Consider the following 7434-nt stretch of genomic DNA (forward strand, 5'->3'; position numbering starts at 1 on the left):
GTAAGGGCCTTGCTCAGGGGCCCAGGAATTGGCAGCTTGGTGTCGCTGGGATTTGAACTCACAACTTTTGTATTCCATAGTCCAATGCCTTAACTAATAAACTACCACTTTCCCACTTAAAATTAGGAGACACAAACCTGTTCCAGCATGACAATGCCCCTGTGCACAAAGCCAGCTCCATGAAGATATGGTTTACAAGGGTTGGAATGAAAGATCTTGAGTGGCCTGCTATAGAGCTCTGATCTCAACCCTATTGAACACCTTTGGGATGAATTGGAACAATGACAGCCATTCTAAGCTGAAACATTATTACTCTGTTTCTGGAATATTTATTTATTTTGATATTCTAACCAAATAAATGCTTGACAGGTTCAATAAAGGATTATATTTGCTTAATAGTAAGCATTTGCATAAGAAATGCCACAAGATGTTTGAATACACTGTATACTACTATTTCTACTATTACTATCACACCAAGGTCACTGACAATAAAATATTTTCAAAAATGTACCGGCAAAAATGTTTCACCCTTCTTGAACATTTACTATACATATATACAGTTGCTAACAGTAGCAGGCCATCAGGGTCTTCTCTGCTAGTCTAAACTAGAATCACTGACTTATGCTTTAATATATTTTTGGCCATGAAATTGTATTTAGTTATTCCTAATTGTCGATTTTCTTCATTTCATAGCTTTTCTCTCTGGTGTGTTGTTGCTGGTAGTGTCTGTTTACATTGATATTGCAATCCAATCAGCATCAAAGGAATCTATGTTGAGGCCTTCAACAGTGCGAGTGCTTGCAGCATACAGTTTATGTTGCTTAAAACTGTTGCTTCAATCAATCAGATTTCGAGTTGGTAGGACACCACTAAAGGCCGAGAAGTGAAATGCATGGCCTGCGGCTCATTGCTAACATGACATTTTAGTAGTCTCTCTTTTAACTTGCACAAAGCAGGGAAAATGAACAATACCATTTCTTTCATGCTCTGCAGAAATGTCATGATATACATTGAAGGCTATACAGTACACTGCTCTGTAAAGACATCATGATAGAGCATTGAAGACTGTACACTGCTCTGTAGAGGCATCATTATAGAGCATTAAAGACTATTCAATACTCTGCAGAGACATCATGATAGAGCATTGAAGACTGTACACTGCTCTATAGAGGCATCATGATAGATCATTGAAGACTGTATACTGCTCTGTAGAGGCATCATTATAGAGCATTGAAGACTATATACTGCTCTGTAAAGGCATCATTATAGATCATTGAAGACTGCACACTGCTCTGTAGAGGCATCATGATAGAACACTGAAGTTGATGATGCATAGAGGAAGTGGTAGCAAGTGCCAAGCTGCCACTGTTGGGCCCTTGACCATGATTTTTAACACTCAACTTCTTAGTTTCATTAATTAAATAATTGTAAATTGCTAGGAATAAGTATAAAAATCTGCCAAATGCCATGTAAATGTAATGGCTAAATGCTAAATGTAAGTCTGTACACTGTTTTGTACAGATGCAGTACTAAATAGAGATCTTTTAAAGCTCGTCTTTTGTGTTTAGTACAATCTACACATGAAATTTACTTCCAGATTTCATCAATCTAATGTTCCAGCTTTGTAGTTTCCGGCAATGTAGATTTAACTACCTTGTTTAATCATAGCAAGAGAGACGAGACTATAACAAACTACAAATGTTTTATAGACTGAAACATTAAACCAGTGTAAAAAAAAATCTTCTTTTGGCTGCTCCCATTAGGGGTCACCACAGCAGATCATTCATCTCCATACCACTCTGTTTTCTACATCTGCCTCTTTCACACCAACTACCTGCATGTCTTTTCTTTACCACATCCATAAACCTCCTCCTTGGCTCTTCTCTAACACACTCTCCATTACTTTTGTACTTAAACTTCTCCACATTCTCTACTTCTTCTCCCTGCATTTCAATGCATACACACATGTGTACTCTGTCTTACTCCTACTGACTTTCATTCACCTATCCGGGCTCTTCTGAACCTGCTCCCTACTCTCACCACAAATCACAAGATCATCCGCAAACATCATAGTCCATGGAGACTCCTGTCTGACCTTATCCGTCAACCTGTCCATTACCACTGCAAACAGGAAAGGGCTCAGAGCCGATTCTTGATGCAGTCCCATCTCCACCTTGAACCAGTCTGTCATTCCTACTGCACACGTGACTGCTGTCATACAGTCCTAACATATGTCTTGCACCACCCTCAAATACTTCTTAGACACACCGGACTTCCTCATACAGTACCACAACTCCTCTCTTGGCACCCTGTCATAAGCTTTCGTTAAATCCACAAACACACAATGCAACTCCTTCTGATCTTCTCTATACTTCTCCATCAACATTCTCAAAGAAAACAATGCATCTGTGTTACTCTTCCTCGGCATAAAACCATACTGCTGCTCACAGATGGTCACCTCTTCCTCAGCCTGGCTTCCACTACTCTTTCCCATAACTTCATGGTGTAATTGATCAACTTTATTCCCCTGTACTGTAGTTACTGCAGGTCTGCACATCTCACTTGTTTTTAAAATTTGTTACCTGCAAACTCCTTCTCTATTCCTCAGGCATTCTCTCACCTTCCAGAATCTTGTTAAACAATCTGGTTAAAAACTCCACTCCCATCTCTTCTAAACATCTCCATGCTTCTACTCGTATATTATACAGTGCCCTCCACAATTATTGGCAAATGCAAAAAAAGAGAAAAATCCAACCTTTTATTTAAGTACATTACTTTGGTGGTAAAAAAATCACACATTTAGAAGAAAAAAAAAAACTTGAAATCATGTGTGCCACAATTATTGGCACCCCTGATGTTAATACTTTGTACAACCTCCTTTTGCCAACAAGACAGCACTTAATCTCCTCCTATAACATTTCACAAGATTGGAGAACACAGAGAGAGGGATTTTTGACCATTCTTCTTTGCACAATCTTTCTAGATCATCCAGTGTCCTGGGTCCTCTCTTATGCACTCTTCTCTTTAGCTCGCCCCACAGGTTTTCGATTGGGTTGAGGTCTGGGGACTGAGATGGCCATGGGAGGACCTTGAGTTTGTGACTGCTGAACCACTTTTGTGTAGATTTTGCCACATGTTTTGGATCATTATCCTGCTGAAAGACCCAATGACGACCCATCTTCAGCTTTCTGGCAGAGGCCATCAGGTTTTTATTTAAAATATCCTGGTACTTCAAAGCGTTCATAATGCCATGCACCCTAACAAGGTTCCCAGGGCCTTTGAAGAGAAACAGGCCCACAGCATCACAGATCCTCCACCATACTTCACGGTGGGCATGAGGTGCTTTTCGGCATACTCATCTTTTGTTTTACGCCAGACCCACTTAGAGTGTTTGTTGCCAAAAAGCTCAATCTTAGTCTCATCTGACCAAAGCACACGATCCCAGTTGAAGTCCCAGTACCGCTTAGCAAACTCCAGGCGTTTACGTTTGTGAGTGTTAGTGAGAAAAGGCTTTTTCCTTGCATGCCTCCCAAACAGCTTGTTGGCATGTAGAGAGCGTCTGATGGTTGTTTTGGAGACTCTGTGACCCCAAGATGCCACTCTTTGATGCAATTCTGTGACGGTGAGCTTGGGAAATTTTTTTACTTCTCTTACCATCCTCCTCACTGTGCGTTGTGGCAAGATAAACTTGGGACCTCTTCCAGCCTTGTTTGTCACTGTTCCAGTTGTTTTAAACTTCTTAATGATTCCTCTGACTGTAGATACCGGCAAGTTAAGGCGAGTGGCTATTTTCTTGTAGCCATTGCCTGACTTATGAAGGTCGACACACATCTGCCTTACTTGAATGGTGTGTTCTCTTGTCTTTGCCATGTTGACAAATGGGTAAGAGAATTAGGCCTCTGTGTCACGTCATATTTATACCCCAGGTAAACAGGAAATCATGAATTACTAATTAAAAGTCCCTAGATACCCTGACCAACCTTAGCAACTACAGAAAAATATATTAAAAAAAAAAAAAACAATTACATTTTTCAGAGGAATTGTTAGGGGTGCCAATAATTGTGGGACACATGATTTCAAGGTTTTTTTTTTTCTAAATGTATGATTTTTTTTTCCACCAAAGTTATGTACTTAAATGAAAGGTTGGATTTTTCTCTTTTTTTGCATTTGGGTTCTATGTTGTTTTAAAAAAAAGGAGAATTTTTAGAAGTCCACGACCACATCTTAAACAGGGGTGCCAATAATTGTGGAGGGCACTGTATGCTCCAACCAACTTTCCACTCTTCATCCTCTTAATAGCAGCTCTCACTTCCTCCTAAATAATCCTACCCACGTCCTGCTTCACCATCTCCGCATCATCCAACCTTCTCTCTCTCTCATTTTCCTCATTCATCAGCTGCTCAAAATACTCCCTCCATCTTCTTAACACCCTCTCCTCACCAGTTAACACATTTCCATCTCCATCCTTTATTGTTCCTTTATAACTTACGCACCAGAACCAGCAGGTTCAGGGACAGCTTTTTTCCATCCACCATCACATTACTGAACTCTACACTACGCTAAATCACTACAAAACAAACACAAACAAAAGACTGTATATAACCTCTGTACAATACATGTACATACTACATAGTCTATCTATCTATCTATCTATCTATCTATCTATCTATCTATCTATCTATCTATCTATCTATCTATCTATCTATCTATCTATCTATCTATCTATCTATCTATCTATCTATCTATCTATCATCTATCACTTGCAGCACATCCTCCCCAGCTCAGTCCCTCTGCCTGGCTAGTTAGTACAAATCCTTTTCTCCTTCCTTAGTGTCCAACTTCTCATACAGACCCTCTTATGCCTTTTCCTTGGCTTTCGCAACATTCCCAAAACCCTACAGTTTCCAATCTCTTCCAGGTTACACCTCCTGCATATAATATAGTCCACCTGTGTGCACCTTCCACCACTCTTATGTCACCCTATGCTCCTCCTTCTTCTTAAAATAAGTTAAAAAAAAATAATAGTATCAAAATTATATACCCATATAATGGTTAACTTTGATAGCTCAAATACAACTATACTAACAGAAGTGCTTTTTTTTCTGTTCCACATGTTGCAGGGGGTCTTTTTGTAAGTGCACATGGCAGGATTGGATTGTTACGCACCGAGACATTTTTTACATTGTGTGAAACAGTGTTGGATAATGCATTACACAGCAGTCTAAAAACGCCTTTGGCTGTCAGGGAGCAAGGTCAGCAAAGCTGGCTGCATTTCCTATCACCACCCTCTCTTACTGTGCCAAGGCGATGACCCAGGGGAAGGCGCCCTAATTAGTGCCTGTATGGAACTAAGGTGGGGTCACAGCCCTGTCATGGTTGGGCTGATGTGTCCTTGGGAGACATTCACTGTCACAAGGCCTTGGTGTGAGAAATGTGGTGAATAAAGGCATTTAATTAAGAGCTGAGGGGTGTGACATGACAGCCGCAAGGACCCTGAAGAAGAACCACAGAGAGTGGAGGGCAGATCTGATTATAACTCATACCTTATGCTCTTTGCAAATGTGCAACAAGTGAATTTAAACATTTAAACATTTACTGTAGCTTTTATTATCTATTTTGTATGGCGTAAGAAATTGTAATGGTGTTACATTTATTTATATTACACTAATGTGTATTACATTGTGTATTACTGTATGAATGTTTAACAAATAATGTAATGAATGTGACAAATAGAATTAGAATTAGAATTTGGAATTTGGGATTTGTATATGTAAAGACTGCATTTTACACAGCGTCAAAACTTTTTTGGAATTAGTACTAGTATAGAATACTACCATAAGTTTTAGTATACTAAGATTAAACTATTATTTGGAAATATTAAAATGCAACATTCTTAAAAACACTCTTTATATAAGTAAACACAATTTGGTTCAGTAAAAGTGTTTAAAAACATTAGGTCTGAAACTGAATTATGAATGTATTTATAAATGTATTCTAGGAGTATTTACATGAGAAAATCAGTGTTTATTAAAATGAATGAAAAAACATCATATAATTTTCATATCATGTTTCTGAATCATAAATCAGCTGTGCTATGCCTGGTAAATTATACAGGTTTAGCATTCATAATTGGGTGATGCATACATAAGTGAGTGCAAACCAAAATCAGCACTTTTTAAACATTTAAATTTGGTGAAAATGTTGCTTTGGTTTGCAAAAATGTAATAAAATTTTAATGAATGAAGCTTGTTGTTATGTATGTATTGCACATGTGTTTATGGCATTTTTTTTTGTTAACATTTTCATTTGTTAATTAATTTAAATAAACATGATAAAAACAATGTACAAATAACAATTAAAAGATTTATTTTATCACTTACTTATAGAAATGTAGATAACAAATGAATAGAAATACTGGTTATCCTGTGGTGGGCATTTACCTGTAATGGTTTGTCTTTACTTCTCTTAGAAGGAAGAATAATTGCAAAAATATACAAAGTTATCATAATTAATCAGCAGGCTCAGGCCTTACTCAGTTTTCCATATCTGATGATGATGATAATGATGATGATGCACGTGGTTAACATAGATAAACAGTATGATATACACAGACAAATGTCCCTCTGCAGTTAGAGGAATATCTGTACCATTGAAATGCTCCTCAACCAATCAAATTAGTGGATCAGAACTAAGTGTTCGTAGTATAATTTCTACTCTATTAGGATCTTCCAGGATAGGCATCATGTACACTGAATAATTTGATGAGGATAAAAAAATATGCAAATCACATGCAATGACCTTCAAAGTCATAAGATCTTAGCAGAGCTGAACACCTATGGGAGATTTTGAGTGATGTGTTAGGGAGCACTCTAGGTCCCCTGGTGGTCTAGTGGTTAGGATGCAGCGCTTTCACCGCTGCGGCCCGGGTTCAATCCCCGGTCAGGGAACCAACCCCAGCCACTCTTAGTGCCAGTTGCGTTAGGAAGGGCATCCAGCGTAAAAACGTGCCAAATCAAACATGCGGATGATCCGCTGTGGCGACCCCTGATGGGAGAAGCCGAAAGAAAGTTTGTTGGGCAGCACTCTCAAACTCTTTCCAAAGTGTACAATTTAAACGTGTATATGGTTCATAAAAATCTATTTAAAATAGAATTTAATTAGATTTAACTACTCTTTTGTTACCTCTTTACATGTGAAGGTAACATCTTTAACTAATTTGTGTAAATTTGTGTGAATTTGTGCAAACTAATAACTTTTGTTGAACCATTGCCAAGGTGCAGTGAAGCTGTTCTTCATATTAACCACATAGTTATGTATAGATTTATGTTATCTTGGTTCATGTATTTCAGTATTTGATATTGTATTAATGGCAGGTTATATATTTCAGACCTAGGCCTTCAGTGGTGTAATACCTGAATCAATTCCACTCTTAAT

At 38.2% G+C, this 7434-nt stretch overlaps 1 non-coding gene across 1 annotated transcript; it reads left to right on the top strand.

Moving 5' to 3' along the window:
- Window positions 1-6874: 6874 nt before the first annotated feature.
- On the top strand, window positions 6875-6947 carry trnae-uuc. Its single transcript has one exon. It is a non-coding gene; the product is annotated as a tRNA-Glu (tRNA).
- The last annotated feature ends 487 nt before the right edge of the window (window positions 6948-7434 follow it).

This window comes from Silurus meridionalis, chromosome 21 (genome assembly GCF_014805685.1).
Source record: "Silurus meridionalis isolate SWU-2019-XX chromosome 21, ASM1480568v1, whole genome shotgun sequence".
In the NCBI taxonomy this organism is placed as follows: Eukaryota; Metazoa; Chordata; class Actinopteri; order Siluriformes; family Siluridae; genus Silurus; species Silurus meridionalis.